At 32.0% G+C, this 19,325-nt stretch overlaps 1 protein-coding gene across 17 annotated transcripts in view; it reads right to left on the reverse strand.

Annotated features, from left to right (window-relative positions):
• Positions 1-19,325, reverse strand: part of LOC129951679 (myocyte-specific enhancer factor 2) — a 200,042-nt gene that overhangs the window by 154,928 nt on the left and 25,789 nt on the right. For all 17 annotated transcript variants that reach the window (XM_056063956.1, XM_056063949.1, XM_056063942.1 and 14 more), the window contains exon 2: positions 1,702-1,756. The gene's annotated coding sequence lies outside the window, so the exon portion shown is untranslated. The remainder of the gene's footprint in view (positions 1-1,701; positions 1,757-19,325) is intronic.

Below are 19,325 nucleotides of genomic sequence, written 5' to 3' on the forward strand. Positions count from 1 at the left end.
TCTTTTTGACGTCATTTTTAAACATTTGTTCATTTCCAAGTCATGCTTTTCAATCACCGGCGAAACAAAATTATCGTAATTGCTGCAACAAAAATCAATACATTCAGATCATCAGCATTAACTTTAGTTGCAATAGCAAGTTAAGGCAAAATCCTTAAGACATAAGGAACCCTTCCACTGTCTTCAAATTTCTTCACAATTTTAACAATTTCTTGAGTGAAAAGTGGCTGCTATAATATTAACTGAAATGGCATTATGACACTTCAGCCAGCTGAGTTTGACAGGTGTCAAATGCCAGCGCAACCAGTTTAAAACTTAGAAATAATTGAATCTATTTAGTTCGTCGGACTGTCATGCCAGAGGTCTTGGGTCTGCATGTGTCATCTAAAGTACTGTACTGCCTATTGCGAGGAATTAACACATTTTCAAAGAGTAATTCTTGTCATAAAAAGTGCTTTCTCAAATGAGCCGTTCGGATTCGGCTTAAAACTGTGGGTCCCCTCCATTCCGCACACTAGGCCATAGTTCCCAACGGATTGTTGCGCCACTTAATTTATTTATTTACATCATTTTTGGGACTCAATTTTCTAACATGCTCTAAAATTTGTGTCCACCAGTAAAATTCTCCAAATGATAAATAAATTTTTAATTTTTTTTAAGATATTCTTTTATATCTTTCCCACTGTAATATGACGACAATAACGATATACAAAATCGCTAACAAGTTTTTTTTCTCTGTTTTGTATAACTTTTGATGCAAATGCGTTTCATACACTGTTAGAGTTTTGAGTTTTGAACTTTAGCTTGTTGTATATTCAGCGACCCGCCTTTTATGAGATATCCATCTCCAACATACTATATTATAATGTCTCTGACGGACTTGACGTCGACGTCGCTCGGTCGTCAACGAACGGAGAGGCCAAAGCCAGGGTTTTGCTTTAAACTTGGTATTCCGGTTATTCTTAAGTTACTTTTCGTCTGGCCTGATGGCAGTTTATTTTTTCTTGTTTGCCTTTCTATTGTTTGCAATCACCCAAGATTTTAAAACTGCGATGCTGAATGTTTGAATGTTGCGCTGAATGATGTCATACTCGAATACTTAACTCAATATCATGACAGTGAATTTTTGTGTGATGTCACAATAATTTTATGAAAATGTATTTAAATATGAGAAAGCTTTTTTTGTGTATAAAACAAAAACATAAAAATATGCAACTTTAAAAGTATAAAGAATCTATTGTGTTGTTGTTTTTGTTGTTGTTCTATGAAATGACTAATTTTATTGCAGACTGATCATAGACTTATTTAATATTAAGATTTCTTCTCTTTTTCTTTTGTTGTTTGTTTTTTTTTCATCTTCGTCAGGTGGAAACAAACATAATAAAATTATATACAAATCTTATTTAAATATTTATTTTGGACATAAAAGTTAAATGAGAAAATGGCAAGGCTAATCTAAGTCGACGGCACACATTCCAATCATAATTAATTTGTTTAAATTGTTTGTAAGTCAATGTAAGGCACGTGAATGTTTGTATCTCAGTTTTTACGCGGGGAATGTAGTTTTCTTAGTTGTTCAAAATCATTAATTGATTTAGACAAAAAAAAAAACAATTAAATGGTATTGTTATCAAACTAACTAATTTCAGAAATTGTATATTTCATTGTGTTCATTCATTTATTGCTTACACTATTACTTACTTTGTTTAATTGCTTTGATGCATTATAATTATATTATTTGATGAATGAGGATAATCTGAAAAAAAATCATATAAAATTATTGCATTTTTACAACATAATGCAGAAATAGAGGTTCATTATGAATACTAAAAGCTTTTATTAAAGTATGTCTAGATCAAAGCAAACATTCTTTTAATGCGGACGGAGACTTAGAAACACTTATAGTTTCATTAATGAAAATGTTATTTTTGTTGTCTTCTCCTTTGTTGAAACAGAAAAAGAGACAACAATTATTGTTTTATTGATTGACAGTTTTTTTGATTTATAAAAAATAAATTTATTAATAACCGAATTAAGTTTTTCTTGTGAACTAAGAAAAAATATTAATAGTAATAGAAAAGTTATCTACACAGAAATTAAATTTTTAAATTAATGGCATTTTATAGTAAACAAAATTTTTTGACAACCCTTTAAAAAAAGATGATTTGAAAGCTCAAAGTTAGTATAAAAGGAACATACCACGAACAAATAATATGTTTGCATTCTTTTACAATAACAAACCATATTTTAAAAATAAAAAAAGTTTGTCTATCATAGTTTAAAAATTCTGTGCATTTTCCAGAATTCATTCGTTTTTTAAGGGACGTCAACCAAATAAATTCAACCAAGTTTCTTAACTAACTTTAATAATTTTTGAGATGCCAAGAAATGGTTTAGGAAATACCACTTTTTCCAAAGTAATTTCTATTACTTAAATCAAGTACCATGTATTTAAATTTTCAACAAATTTGTTGGTCAAAAATCGAAAATTCGAATTTTCACAAAAACGAACCGATAGATTTGTATTCAATTTTCCTCTAATATTTTTGTCTTAACTTGGCTCCTATCAATAAAAAATGCATGTTTTTGTATTGCTCCAGAAAGGTACTCTCTCAAGAACACATGAATATATTGTAATCATTTTGTATGCTTCAAAAATGTCAACATTCTTGTATTCGATATCTTATAAAAGGGTCAAACTTTTTTACGAAAATTAAATTAAAATAGAAGAGAATACTTATATATTCTAAATAACTGCATACCAAAAATATTTTTAAACGAAAACTAAAATATTAATTTAAAAAAAAAAAACCTTTAACAATTTTAAAAAAAAGTTCTGAAAAATTATTTTTGTTTTATATAATTAACAAACACTCAAGGGGTATTAGTACCCTTTATATGTTTATATTTAAACACAGTGGGAGCGTTAGGAAAATAGGAAAGGATTTAAAATTAGATACCGGTCCACATTGGTCTTAAAATTAATTAAAATTGAGCTCAAGGGTAAACTGATGAGTATTCCTGGAAGTGCGAGTATTAAGGATGAATAGTTTAAGGGGTGGAGTACCCGTAGCGAGATGGTTAGAGCTTTGGATTGTCATGCAAGGGGTCTTCAATCCCTGCCTGTGCTTGCTTACTTTTTCACGGGTACTGCCTCTTGCGAGGAATTGATAAATCCTCCAAGAGTATTTCTTTTCATAAAAAGTGCTTTCTCAAATTTGCGTTTCAGATTCAGCTTAAAGCTGTAGACCCCGTCCATCCCTGACAACAGTACTCGCACACAGGAATGGTTAAGAGTTGTAAGTCACTAGGCCCTTGTTCTACATGGACTGTTGCGCCACCTACTAAAAAAAATAAAAAGTTTAAGGAGTGGAATGCAGCAGGCTAATTCGAAAGAAATTTTTTTGTAAAAATATCGATAAAACAACGAAAGGTATGACACATTGCGGCAGTGTTCGAGCGATGTAAATGTTTCGATTATAGTTCTGTCGCCTATCATTTTTAAATCCCTTTTTTGAATTCTATCCAAGAGATTTAAATTTGTTTTGGGGGCACCTGCCCAGATATGCGAATTATATTCAAGCTTTGGACGGATAAAAGCTTTGTAGATTATAGCCAGATCAGAAGGGGTGAAAAATTTCTTGCATCTTCGGAGAAATTCTAAGCATCTGGCAGCATTTTTGGCGATATCGAATATGTGATCATTCCATAAGAGGTGATCTGCAATACACATACCAAGTACTGATAGTTGATTGGTTTCCTGGATGCAAGTGCCACTCATAGCTAGTGGCATCGGTGATGCGTTACGCTTTAACGACAGGAGACAGCATTAAGTTTTCGAAGCATAAAATTCTACACGGTTTTTGATTCCCCATGGACAATGCTGTCAAGATCAGAATTTAATGAGCTTTACGCTGCCGTTGAAGTTCCACATCCGAATGACAAGGATGTGAATCTAGAAACAAATATGAAAAGCTGAGGATACTGTCGTCCGCGAAACAGTTTAATGGATTCGAAGTGATAGACAAGAGATTATTTATGAATAAAAGGAAGAGAGTCGGAGACAAAACGGAGCCCTGGGGGATACCAGCATTTATTTTATGAATTTCAAACTTGAAACCATCTAATACAACTTGCATTGAACGGTTAGAATACCAAAAGCACGCATTTTCGATAAGAGAGCTTGGTGCCAAATTCTATCAAATGCTTTTGAAATATCACGTGCAATAATCTTACTTTCTCCAAAACGATGTAAAGATTTGTTCCACTGTTCGGTGAGATGAACTATGAGATCACCAGTGGATCTATTGCTACGAAAACCATACTGTCGGTCATTAAGAAGCTTACATTTTTCAAGATACATATTTCTTAAGCTGAAAATTAATCAGCGTTTCCATGACCTTGAAAAGAAGGAACGTAAGTACAATTGGACAATAGTTTGCGGGAGAGGAGGATTCATCTTTTTTAGGGACAGACTGGAATATTGCAGTTTTTCATCCATTCGGTAAGAGACCGGTAGAATAGGACAGATGGAAAAGCTTACGCAGTCGTTTTGCTAGCGTTGAAAAACAAATCTTCAGAACAATAGGGGGAATACTATCCGGGCCTGCGGATTTGTGTATGTCAAGGTGTTTCAGTTCTCTTACGACTGCCAGAGTGTGAGAGAAGATTCGTCCCATAGAATCAAATGGCTTTTAAATTTTTGGTGTGTTGTATGTGTTTAAATCTTATTTATTAAACAGAATTTTAGGATACAAGAGCAAGTTCGTGTGACCCAGCGTTTGAAACGTTTAGAATTGTTTAATATTTTACTGATTACAATAAATTCCCATGGTGAGTAGAAACAACTTTTCATACTTAAAAACATTGGTACATTTTAGCTACAAAAAATGCTTCATTTCTGAATTTGGGTTCATATATTCTGTATGTTTACTCAGTGACAAAAAAATCTAAATGTTAAAAATAAAATAAAACGGATCAATTTTCAAGTATTGATTACATGAAAACAGCTCTACCGAACTAATTTTGAACTTGACCCTTTTGCAGGTTATCAATTTTTACAAAAATTTTAACAGAAATACATTTATGGCATCAATGGCTCGAAAGTTTGGCCATAAAATATTGAAATACACTACAAAGTTTAAAATAATGGTTGACACGGTAAAGACTTACAAGTTCACGATAATTCTGTGACAAAAAGGATTCTAGCCAGAAACTGGTCACAAAGACTTAAATGAACTTAAGGCCTAAATATCAAACCAAGTATGCAATTTTTCTGATCTATTGTCTAAAGACTAAATTAATACGATAGTAAGTAGTTTTGCTAGACTTAAGTATTTAGAGACAAAATCCCGTTAGAGAACAAAAATCCTGTAAACCAAATCAAAACCTAAAACACAATTTTTTGCTTAAAACCTTTTTACCTGACAACAGATTTTTGTTAAATTTCTGTCACATTAAAAGAAATGTTTCATATACGCCACAGTGCACCGCTAACAAAAACCATTGATATAAATGTTTTGTCTTTAAGGGAACTTAATTAATTTCTATTGGTATTTTAAGCAAAGTGAAAATTGTCTTCAATTCATATCTTCATAATAATAATAAATATTTTTATTATTAAAGACTACCTGTCTATAAATACCCACTGAATGATATTTTAGTATAGGTATACAAAAAATATAATTTTGATAAGGAATGGTCCAAACTTTAGCCTCCTAAAAGTTTTTAAATATTTGTACTTCGAAATTAATTGTGCATATTAAAAATCAATTTATCCATCACCCACTTAACATAATTGTAATCCTCCAAAAAGCCTCCCCTGGACGGACACTCCCTATAAATAGCCCAACAATATTTGCAATCAATTAATATAAGGCAAAGAAAATTCATGAAATTTCCAAAAACAGAAAACACACTTTATCAAAATTGTATAATCTAATGATATACACTCCATTTATAGCTAGGGACATCGGGCTATATTATAATATCTTGTGTTGTGGGAAAAGTGGCTCTCTAATACAACCTGTCTTATTTGTAACCACACATATCCTTCATTTTTCTTGTTTTATTTTATCCATCATTCGAATTTTGTGTTGTTTTGTCTTTAACGCTTTACGTAGACAGACGTCATAAAAAATATCTTTTTTTCTGTTTTTTTCCTCAAAACATGACACACGCATATCCGCTTTAAACAAGGAAATATAAATACGTAAAAATGGACACTATACTTAGAGCTCTCTATTATAAATTGAGCTTTTCAGGAGAAAATAATAATACTTTATCCTTAGATATATGTATGGAGATATACATAACTTAAATTGTTGGTTTCCATTTCCATATTTAATGTTGCTAAATCGATGCGTTGCCATTGTTAAAAGACACAAAATGGTATGACGTGACGTTTGTTGGTTATATGATTCCCTTTTGCAGCCGCCCACGCTTTCGCTTTCCAACATTCGAAATACGTCTACCTGGTGTTTAATTGTTTTAAAATATTCATTACATTCATTACAACGTGACACAGTACTTCACTCCTCCATCATCCACTCCCACCCCTCGTTTTTTTTTTGTATAGCCCACAGCGCAATGATTCTGTAAAAGAGAAAAACTTTGAAGGTCGATGGATTTTATCATTCAAAATACTGGATACCGAACCGCGTCAGTCGGCAAACGACGATGACGACGGTGGCGTCAGGACGGGACGTAGAGACAAGATATAGAGAATAAGGACATCAAAAAGTACTTAGTGGGGAAGCTTTTTCCAATCGATTTGACATAAGAAAAACTCTCTTTTACCATATCCTTTGTATCTTTTACCTGCTGTACGAATATACATATGGTACGGTTTTGATATATAAGTTGCCTTTTATCCGTAGTATAGTTGTTGTGTCGTCCCAAATGGGATCAATCAAGTGACAGTTCAACTTGGTGTTAGATATATTTTAAGCTTAAACAACATTAACCAAACCAAGCGGGGTGGGAAGAAGCATAACACAAAACAAAAAGAAACTATATAGTTTGAACTTTGGCATGTCATTTATTTTTAAGCAGAGAAAAGCTAAAAATATTTATATCTTTTGTACTTTGAGTTTTGTTGGATAAAAATAGAGGTAAAATGTTTATTAATGAAATCCACGCGAATGGTTGCAAAGATTTTTGGTTATTTTTATTTAATACAATTTTAATGGTTTTTTGTGTGGAAATTGGAACTTTTAAGATTCAAATATTCTTGTTTTCTAGATTTCTACCATTCCAATATTTATAATTTTCTGTTTAATTAAAAAACAAAAAAATAATATAAGATTTTCATATTTTGAAAGAAACAAAATATTACACATACGCCACAGTGTACCGTCAACAAAAAATTGTTAATACTTGTATTTGTGAGTGGAGTCAATGAAACATAACTGCAAGTACATCCTATGATTTGTTAAGGAAGGAAGATTTATGAGAAAAAGTCTCTGTGAATAGGGCGGTAATGTTTGAATATTATGAAACCACGGAAGGGATCGTAGACAAAAACGCCAAAATCTTTTCTGAATGGCTTCGAGTCTTGTGACATGTACGGCGTAGTAAGGTTTCCATACTGTAAAAGCATATTCCAGGACTGGTCTCACAAATGAAACAAAAAGAATTTTAAAACATATGGATCACGGAAATTACGGCCAAATCACTTAATAAAACCCAGAACTTAATATGTTCATTAAATGTTAGTTTAGAATCTAAGACAACACCCAAGTCAGAAAATACATATACTCTACTTAAAGAACAAGAATAAAACATGTAACTAAAAACGTTTGAAACTTTTTTGCGTGAAAAACTCATGATTTAACATTTGTCAACATTTAAAACATTTATTATTGCATGATTCCCTGAAAGATATAAAGTCTTCTTGCAAGAGAAGACAGTCGGATCTAGAGTTAATTTTATTGTCATCAGCATATATAAGGACAAACGAATTGTAGGATCGAAACCAAGTCATTTCTAAATAAAACAAATAGAATAGGACCAAGGTGACTACCCTGAGGGACACCAGAATTTACAACAAATGAACTTGTTTTTGATTTATGAGTTTCCCAAATCCACAAAACTTATTCTAAAAACTAAAACTCTACAAGACAATAAACTTATTTAACTTTGTGCAGTTTGAATATTTTGACTTAAAAAAACATTGAACAACAAATTTTCTGATTAAAACTTTTCTAAAGGATTTGTTTGGCCTGGATTATTATTTTTCTATGAAAAAGGTTTTTGAAGTTACACACATTAAAAATCTTTTTAATCTTTAATCTTTTTTCAAGATACTGATACTGTTTAGACTATTTAGTGTCTTTTTTAGTATTCGGAAATTCTCATTAGTAACGGAATTACTTATAAGTGTTCAACTGAAGTTTTGTTAAACTTTAAATGCAAAAAATCTTGAAAACAGGTTTTCAAAAATATGTTTTGGAGTTAATTTTTGTTTAATATATTGTGTGCGCACTATAATAATTAGACCTTAGACGTGCTAGAAAATAGGAAAGGAAGATAGGATTATAAAGGAGAATCCGATTCAATTGGTTATTATGCCTTCTAATTGTAATGAGTGGGAAATATTCGTGTTAAAGAAAGAATCCCTGTAATCAACAGTACGTTCGAAATTGACCTCAAGGGTAAACTGAAGGGCATTCCCAGCGGAACGGGTTAATTACGGTTACGGTTGAGAAGGGATAAAAAAAGTTCTTGCATTGTCTGAGAAAACCTAAACACAACAAGTGGTTTGTGACCTAGAACTTAAAGCTGTTTAGTCTCCTAGATGCAAGTACCACCCATCGCCAGAGACATTGAGGGAGGGTTACTCTTTTGAGACAGTCGACAGAATTGAGTTTTTGAAGCATTAAATTTTACACGGTTTTTGAATCCCCATTGAACAATGCTGTCAAGATCAGAATTTAATGAGCTTATCATATGCTGTAAATGATAATCTACAAACGAATATAAAAAGCTGAGGGAACTGTCATCAGCGAAACAGTTTAGTGGGTTAGTAGTTTCATACAAAAGATCATTTCTAAAAATAAGGAAGAGCTACGGATCCAAAACGGAGCCCAGCTATATGCTCAATTAGAAGCACTCGCTCTTATATCATTTTTAACATCATTTGTTTTAAAATTAATTTTTAAAACCTGATTTGATAACCTTGTATAGACGACAATTTTTGTATAGAACCAAAAAACTATTTGTATACCGTTACAGCATCTTTTTTTTTAAAACCGTTTTAGCATAAGTAATTTAACGTTTCCTTAAATTTTATGTAGGGACAGATTAAGATTTACAACTTATGAGGATTTTCTAAAAATTAAATAAGATACCGAAAATTGATTTAAACGGAATTGTTTGAGTTTTTAAAGAAAATATAACTTAACTTAATAAATTAATTTTTAACTTATATTCGAACTAAAGTCTTCAAAAACCTAAGAAAAACAATAATTAACACAATTCAAAATTTTAATACCCCCCATGTTTGTATTCAAATGTAAATGGTATCCTGGAAAAGGGCGCTAGATGTTGCGCCACCTTGTATCTAAATACTTTTTTTTACTATTTCTTAATTTAAGCAAACAAGTGTGGTTAACATTAAATAGTAAAGTGTTTCCCATTTAGAGGTTTCATTTCGAATAGCCTGTTATTTGGTCAGTTGCACAATTGAAGCTTTCATCTTTTGACATTTTATAAGTTAAAATACACCAATACTTAAGATGGAATTACACAAGCTTCAACAACGTATTAAAATTGTTTGGCTTCACAACAAAAATTGTGAACATTTTGAAGTAACAGTTTCTGTCGATGCTATTTTTGGAAGGGTATGGTAACAGTGGTCATCAAGTAAATCTAGTGATTTTATATTGTAAGGCATTCGCTCTTTGGATCATGTGCTCCACTTTCCATTCAAGACCTTTAAGATGGAATTCGTGACGTAATCGAATATATATTTACACTATGTAGCCCCAAATATGCCAATGTCATAGAAAATTGTATGAGTAGAATGGCTGACACAAGAATTTGTTTCTACTATTAAACGAAACCTTTTATTGGAAAGAACCCTATACAACATTGTACCATATAAAATGAGTAGTAGTATCCTGAACTTTGCTTGTTCAATAGCAGAAAAATGAAAAATTACAACAACAATCAAATTTAGTTTAGAAACTATCTACATCATAATTTAATAAAGTTTAAAGGCATTCAATCAGTGTTGGATGCACTGATGAGAAACTCTAAAGTGCTGTATTTAGAAGCATATAATAATGGTGGCAGTTTTAACTAATAATAATTTAATGTATGTAACATTTAGTTTGAATGACAACATATGACATCGCATCTTATACATAAATTAAAAGGGATACCTTTGAAGACGCATTAGCTAATTCATATTCATACCTTTAGTGTGTTAATTATTTCAAATCCATTAGAATATAAAGTTTATTATGCAAAGGAAAAACTAACTTGTTGTTTAAAGTGATTGAAAGGTTTTCAGGGAAATTATTATGAAAACACATATGAATCTATATAGTTGACATGTTTTTGAAGAATCTGGTGATTTTGTTAAAGGCTTTGAATCTTAATAATTAAATTTTAAGTTAACATACATTGCAAATCGATGAAACTGGTTAATGTCCTAGAGACATCGTGCAACACGCAGTCTTTTATAAAAATCTTAAAAATTAAAAAAGTTTAATCTGAGGAAATAAAACAAATATCTATTGTCTTCGAAGATTGCTTTCTGTTTCTATATTTTTGCATCAATTTCGACCTTAACCTTCATTTTGGACACATTCTCATTTATCTTCATCAAAATCTCTAATAACCTACAAAAATTCTATAGATGTATCTTAAAATCATATTAAAATTAACATTTTTACGGAATCAATTCTCTCAGCAATTCTATATCTATAAATCCCCATTTAATTCGTCATCTTCATCGTCAGTGATGGAATAGTCTTTAATGTTGTTTATTTTTTCTTTTGCATGATTTATCTGTTTCGTGATCGGCTCATTGAAGAAATTCAATTAAATAAATGCATTTTAGTCTCTGTCTTTAAATCAAGAAAATAAGAAAATATTGATGTATTGTACAATGTACAGTGTACATGAGAGCTATCAGTAGCTGATGAGACTGACAAACAGTGAATCTGCACAAGGTTATTGTCGCTGTCAGTTATGTACGAGAATATGCCTCAGGGTGTTAGCGATACAAAACGCCTTCCAATCAACAAAACATTGAACTCGACACTTGGAGTCTTGAGAAACAAAACCAACTACAAAAAATATGAAAATCATCAAGTCCAGTGATGATCAAGTGTATAGATTGCATGATGCCGCATCCACTAATTACTCCAACATGTTTGCCTCTATCTCATGCTGAAGATAGCTTTGTGGAGAATAAATCGCCATCAGTCAAAGAAGATAATATACTATACAATACTCCTCGTATAAATGTGTATATAGAAACATAAATTTGTCATTCAAAAGCGACTTTTAATCGTTCGGAATGTGGACTTGATATTAAGTAATTTTTTTTTTTTAATATTTTCAAAGCAATATGATAAGTAAAACGGTTTGAATTTGAATACAAAAATGATTTCAAAGTTGGTGGGCATACTTTTTTTTCATTGTAATTCGTGTTTTATAAGGTGTTCCAATAAGAAGTTTAATTTTGAACAAAATAGTGTTATTTGACAGGTGTCACTTTTGAAGCAGTCATATTACATTTAAAAAAAAAATTGCCAATACTAGAACTAACTTTATAATTCAATATATAAGTTAAGAAAAACTTTGCAAGAAAAGTTTTCTGAAAGTGTTTTTTCTCGAAGAAATGGTCAAAATTGAATTATTTATTTATTTATTCATCAAGCAAATTAATATAATATAATTAACAAATAAAATATAATCTTACAGACTGCAAAAACAAGGTTTTTAACTTTAGAAATAAAAACGTGAAGTATAAATAAATATATCTTATTGTGTAAGGCTAAAACTTGAACCACCAGTGTAGGGGTTAAGTAATAAATATAATCAATATTTTTTAAAAGATTCTCGACTTTGGTAGGAAAAAAAGTCAACCTGATTACAAATGATATTAGATTCTCTAATGCATCGAGTTAGAGGCTCATTGAAACCATAGTTTACTCTATGATAGGATTAATGAAAAAGGTTGAAAGATCGCGTTATACGATTAAGGACAAAAGTAAAAGGCAGTTTATATGAGAAGTAATAATATAACGTATGAATACCAAGTTAGGCTAAGCAGTTTACATCTGGTGTAATAAGGAGGCATTTCAATGTTCCAATTTAGTAGTGAACTACAATTAACGATTTTTTTTATGAATCCTTTCAATCTTGAAACCGTGAGTTTATAAAAACGATTCCACCATACTAAGCAGTATTTTAGGGAAGATCTCACATATGTAAGCATAAAATATTGACCGAAGGGTAAATGGATCTATAAACTCTTTTGAGTTGCGAACCACAAATCCTAGAGTAATATTTGCTTTAGCAACCACAAAATCAATGTGGGAGTTGAAGTTTAGTTTGTAATCAGATATTACAACTAGGTCTTTCTTTTCTCTAAGCTTAGTAAGTTTTGTTTTATTTATTTCGTATTCAAAACAAATTGGACTAAGACTACGAGAGAAAGATAAAGATTGGCATTTAGAAACATTTAAGAAAAGCTGGTTAGCAATACACCATAGAGATATGCGCTGAAGGTCACTTTGAAGTAACAGACAATCGTCCAACGATTTCATACGGCAGAAAATGTTGATATCAACCGAATACATAACGCAGAGAGAATTGTTGATAACCGTTGGTATGTCATTGATTAATATCAGGAATGGAAGGGGTCCCAAGTGACTTCCTTGAGGAACTTCAGAAAATAAATCATTAACGCGGATAAACTTTGTTTTACCTATGAGATAGGACGCAAACCAATTTAAACTACTTGAATGGACTCTATCGGATTCAATCTTTTTTAATAATATGAAATGGTTGACCCTATCGGAAGCCTTCGAAAAGTCCGTAAAGACTACATCTGTTTGAAAACGATTTTCGAGATTTCTAGTGGTTTAGTTACAAAAATTAGCTAGGTTTTCTATTGTATTATTCCAGCTATAAATGATTAGATGGCGCAATCGTCATGAAAAAGGCCATTTTCGAGAGAAACATTGAACAGTAAAGTTAATGGCCTGAAAGAGTTTTTATTCAATATCAAAATTAAACTTTTTATTGAAAACCCTTATATTTTATAAGAAGTCGTAAACTATTGCCAGTTGTCAAAATGTTAACAAACAGCAAAAGTGAACATCTAACAATTAGCTGACAATAGCCATTTAGTCCCGTGACAATTTCAATGTCAGTTGGTTCGATTTTGGTTCTTATCAGAAGATTTATTTAGTATGAAAACGAAGGAATTGTCAAAATTATTGAAACAGTGAAATCTGACAGTGACGTTGCGGCAATTCTGTCACAAATAATTGTAGGATTTTTTTTACTGCGAGATCTGAATTTATTACCACATCTGATAGTTGTGTGTTACCCTTTTGAAGGGTTGTCCATTTTGGCAGAAGCAAGACTCTTTGTTTTTTATTTGATAGCTGTCTGTTTATTTTGTTCAGTAACAAAAAAATAAGTTCTTATTTTTATTATTATTGTAATCGGTCCGATTTGTTGAGTTGAAAATTTTGACATTTCTTGATGTTTCAAGGTCCCTAGAATCTAAATCAAAATATTTAAGAACGATGTGTAAAAGTGCGTTTGTAATACATACGTGAATATTTATTAATTAACTGAGTACTCCAACATTTTAAACCTTTCTTTTCCTTTTACTAACTATTAAATTTCTAATTCTCTTTTTTTTAGAAAATATCGAAACATATCGTAATAGTGACAGTTCTTGAAAATAAACAAAGCAAACAATATTTAACGGACCTATGTATTTATAAGAATTCCCAACTCTACACTGGACCATCCCATCCACAGCTCTTATAAGATTAATTGTACAGGGATTTATGGATTTAGCAAGTTGTTAATAGTTTAACTTGTCATTAACAGCGTAGCGCATCAGTCCATAGAGAACCAGGCCTAGTGGCTAACAACTCTTGAGTCATATCAGGGATAAACAGGACCTACAGTTTTATGCCGAATCCGAACGTCTAATTTGAAAAAGCACTTTTCATGCCAACAATTACCCTTAAAGGTTTTGTCCATTCCTCGCACGATTCAGTACCTGTACAAATTTTTAACTTCCCATAGGAAATTTTTGTAATGGGTCCGATTTGTCAAATTGAAAATTTTGACATTTCTCGAAGTTTCAAGGTCCCTAGAGTCGAAATAAAAGATTTTTAGAAAGATGTCTGTGCGTGCGTGTGTCCGTATGTCCGTACGTTCGCGACGTTTTTTTCTTCGTCCATAGCTCAAGAACCAGAAGAGATATTGATTTCAATTAAATTTTGTTATACAGATAATAAGGCAGAAAGATGCAGAAAGAGCTCTCAAGAAAATTGCATGGGTGGTTTTTTTACCACAGCAGTTTAAAGAAAGCTGAAAATGTTGGTTAACCCAAATATCTCATGAACCAATGACGCCAGCGACTTGAATTAAATTTCATATTATATATTGTAACGTAATATACCAAACAAGTAAAATCATTGTTTCATTTAATTTTAAATTTGGAAAAACTTTAGTTATGCTTACAATTATTTTCAATAATCGATTTTCTGAGAGAAATAATTACCTTTAAATTTCTGAAACTCGTCTTTTAAACCTTGTATTTTAGCTCTGAAAACTGTTGGAATCCTAGAACGTTTTCATGTGTAAAGCGTCGTACAAAATAAGTAGTTAAACCATAACTTACTGGACAAGTGTTCTAACATAATCTAATAATTTGAGTTATCACTTTGGCCTTTAGGTTTAGAAAATATTATGTTAGTTAAATTTTGTCAACCTCCTTTACATACAATTGAAGAACATTTTCAATCGAAGCGGTAAAACTTATCCTTATGTTCACTATGTGACCCCATCCCCCTGATTAAAAGTCAGTTGAATATATTGGAAGATCTGACAGTTGTCCCTGTACTTTAGTTATGTCGAATAAAAGCGTGTAATCTTTTGAAAGGTTGTACAATTTCAAGCGGGCAACACAATTTTTCTTTTTATTTGCCAACTGGTTGTTTCTTATTTTTAACATTTCATACGGGAAGTAATCAGTCTGATTTTTCAAACGAAAACTAGAAACTTAATCAAAGGTTTTAGAGAGATGTTTGTGTGTGCATGTAAAGCGTACGTTTGTACGCCAGTACCTTGAATATTATGCGAACAAAAATTTATATGACCCCAAAAATAAGTTAATGCATCAGAGAACATGGTTTTGACACTTTAATTAATTTTTTGAAAAATCGAAGTGACAGTTTAATTCACAAAAAGTAAAAATATTCTAAAAACATATTAAAAGTGAGAAAAAAATTATTTTTAACTGGAAAATCTTGCCAACAATTAAAAACATTGGCTTTAGATTAATTTTAAAAAACATTGATTTTGAACTCAAATATCTTAAAAATAAACTAATCTGTTGACTTCAAAATTGTTTAAATCTACACAAAATATTGTCGTTAAAAAAAGTTAATATTCTTAGATAAATCAAATTGGCATTTTTTACAAGAAATAAAACTTTTATGAAATGGTTTTCAACTAAAATATCTCAATCTTCAACAATATGCAAAATATCGCTGTTAAATTTTAGTTAATTTAAAACAAAACTTTTCTTAAATAACTAAAAACTAATAAGAAATGGTTTCGATTCATACATTTTGAGAACAAAAGGAAGATATTGGCTTCAATTTTTTTTTATCTTACTCGAAATGTTTTAAGGAATATTTTGTAAAACGAATAAGAATTTATGTTACAAAATATTAGGTTCTATAAAGACAATATTGTTTGAAAGAAATAAGACAGTACCAATTTTATAATATAATAATCTTCCAAGTATACCTTTTCTTACCATCCGAACTAATTTCAATAGAGAAGCATTTATAATTTAAAGTTTTACTTTGGTTCCATAATAACTTAAGACCTATCTCACTTTCCCAGTTAGACAGGCAGGCCTACAAAAAATCAAAGGTTTTTCACTAACAGGTTTCATTTTTATATTAAATATAGAGAGCATTTTTTAGAAGAATCATTGATGCTTATTTCAAAGCGGAAGGTACGCCATTTTGAACAATCAGTAAGAAAACGTTAACTGCGTTTTTTCGGTATTCCATATATAGTACATTCAGATTTTTGTGTTTAAACTTTGCTACTACTGAAAGAAGATCTATCAGAATAATAATAAAAAAACACACAAATAGAAGAAAGTTTTGTTAAAATCAAAAGTTAAAATTAACTAAGCAAACAAAAACTAACTAAAACTAATAAAATGGACAATTTTCAAAAAGAAATGTTGAGAAAACATCTGGAAGTGAGATTCTATTTAAAAAAAGTTAATTTAACAATTGCTTCAAGCAGGGGGCTTGTTCGTAGACTACTACATTAACATGTGGTGTTGAAGCGAGTTGGAAGCTTGCCTCAATTCTTTATATTCATAAATCGAGTTGAAGTGAGCTTGATTCGTCTCGATTCCGGTCGGGGATCAGATTCGAGTCAAAATTTGCGAAGAAAAACATGTGTGGAAGATTTGGTTTTACAGATAATGCCGTTTGGTCTGTTTATTTGCATGTTTGGATACAAAAAATATAGTTTTGGTTTAATTAAACTAAAAAAAAAATTACACATGAAGTAGGTAGGTAGCATATTCTAATATGGTGCTGAACTATTCAGTTCTTCATTGTTTAACACAATTCAACCTATCTCCCTTGCACTTCATAAGAAACATCGAAAAAGCATTTGCATTTTAGAAAGTGCTGTGAAACTAAATCATTTTTAAATTTGTTTGAGCAGTGGAAACGCCAAAAAGATCCATTTGATCTAAACTGAGATAAAACTTTGGTGGAAACATAGCAAAACTTAGTTATCTTTTCTATAGTTTTCTCTTGCAAAATAAGCCCAGTTATTCCATTTTCACTAACAAAGCTAAATAATATCAACAGTAATAGATTGATTTTTTCCCCAATGGAAAACATACACGATTCCAAATGCACAACGACTCAAAGAACACAGCCATCTAGATACAAATGCAATATCAATCGTAGATTCTACTCTAATTTGTATCGGTGTTATTTATAATATGGATATTGTTTTTGAAAAATCCTACTATACTATGGATAGATTTCCCAACAAAACTCGGGTATTAGCCAACTTAAAAGATAGTTCTTCGAACAGGTACTGAAAAATGTATAAATGTATATAGTTCATTCCATTTTTAGTAATGTCATAATTTTGACTTGTCAACTGTCAAAAGATGACAGCTTCGCAAATGACAGCTCCCCAAATATCAGGTTCTTCAAAATGAAACCGTTTATTGAAAATCCCTACACATACTTCTTGAAAATCTTTCGTCGGATACCAACCTACGTTATTTTATTCGTGAACGTGAACTTCTTTCATTTTGTATTTTTTTGTCTTGTTTTGAAGCTGCTGCATCATACCTACCATCAAACCTCTACCAATGACCGTCCTTGGAGAAAGAATTTGCAAACTTGTACTTGTCGGTAGAGGTCAATGCCGCCGCACTACCGCCGCACATCGTCAACAACCGCCACCATCACTGACTTATGATACAGGCACACTAGGCTAGGCAGGCAAGCAGTCAGGCAGTCAGGTAAACAGGTAAGCAGTAAGCAGCAAAAGTCTAGGCTCGGATTTCCTCATTTAGTTTTAAATTCCAGTTTGATTATCATTTTTTATTATTCCTGCCTTTATGTATTGTCTTTCTGTCTTGACCACCTCTGCTATTTTTCGCTTCTCTTGCTTTTCATTTGCTTGCACGCTTCACATCCCACTGCCTTACTTCATAAAGCTTCTGTTCCGAGATTCGCATTTATTTAAAACAAAAAAAAAGCAAGACTCTAAGTCAAGAGTACCAATAACATCGACTCATGACTTTACGCCATTTTTGCTGCGGTCGGTGGAACGAGTAACGATGGGGGGTAACAATCTAGATACTTTACGAACGTCAAAAAGAAGAGGAATATGGGCGCCACACATCCTATAATAAGCCTCCATCCCTCCTCAGCCCTCAACTTGTAATATCAACCTCTCTATAAATGCAAACCCCTAATGACATCTCAAAAAGCAATAATAATTATTGTAAACATATCTTGCAAGAGAATGATTATCAACGCAGCGCAACAGAACTTGAAGCTTGAAGTAGATATACGCCGCGGCGAGATATGTGGTACGTGGGTGCGTGACAGAGATGGACAGCCCCAGAGAGACTCAAGACTGAGGCATGCTGTGTCGCACGGGGGGTTATCATCAACTATCAACTATCAAAGCGTCTCACAATTCACAGTAGCTTTTCTTCTTCTTTAACTATTTTCTTCTTTTTTGTTCCTACTTTTCGCCCTTTTTTTGTATCTTTGAAGTCAACTGACCAGTTAAACAGTCTTCATGTTATCTAGGAACTATGTAACCCCCCCCCTAATAACCATTTCAACCGAGGGGGGAAGAGAATCATCACCTCGCACACAGCTTGAAATAAAAGCAGCTATAAAAAAGAAATCGAAATGAAGCTAAAGCTGAAGCTAAAGCTGAAATATACAAACTCACAGCAGCACTTATAGGAATTCCAAAGGTTTTGAGAGGGGGAGGGGCGAGGGGGGGAGGTTGAAACATCAGCCATCAGCACATAACAAAACAACACTCGTAGCTGAGCGACCTTGATAAACGTAAGGAATAAGCGATACATGGAATAGCTGGATTTTCATAGATTTTGCTTGCTTTTTCCATTTCGATTTCGCCCTTTCTCTGTCTGTTGTCGATTTTCCTATGTCTGATCTGCTCTTTTTTTGTTGTTTTTCTTTCTTTCATTAAAAAGAAAACAAAAATAATGTGCTATGTGCTATTTGCTATGTGCCAGAGGGCGAAAGCAACAAGTTGCTGTTGAATTGAATTTTTAGTTGTAAAAGTGTGGTGGAGGTGCTTTGCGTTGGTGTGTGATTGTCATTATGTTGGTGTTGGTGTTATGCGACCCTGCTCCCACCCCTCCATACACATACAAAGACAAAGTATGGTGTAAGCTTTACAAAAGAATAACTAAGCTTAGTTTCGATAAAAGCTTTAGTTCCTTTGGTTTTTGAGTGGAGAGTGTGAGCGAAAAAAAAGAGATTCATGAGAGAAGAATGCGTGGGGAA

The sequence above is a fragment of the Eupeodes corollae genome, chromosome 3, assembly GCF_945859685.1.
Source record: "Eupeodes corollae chromosome 3, idEupCoro1.1, whole genome shotgun sequence".
NCBI lineage: Eukaryota > Metazoa > Arthropoda > Insecta > Diptera > Syrphidae > Eupeodes > Eupeodes corollae.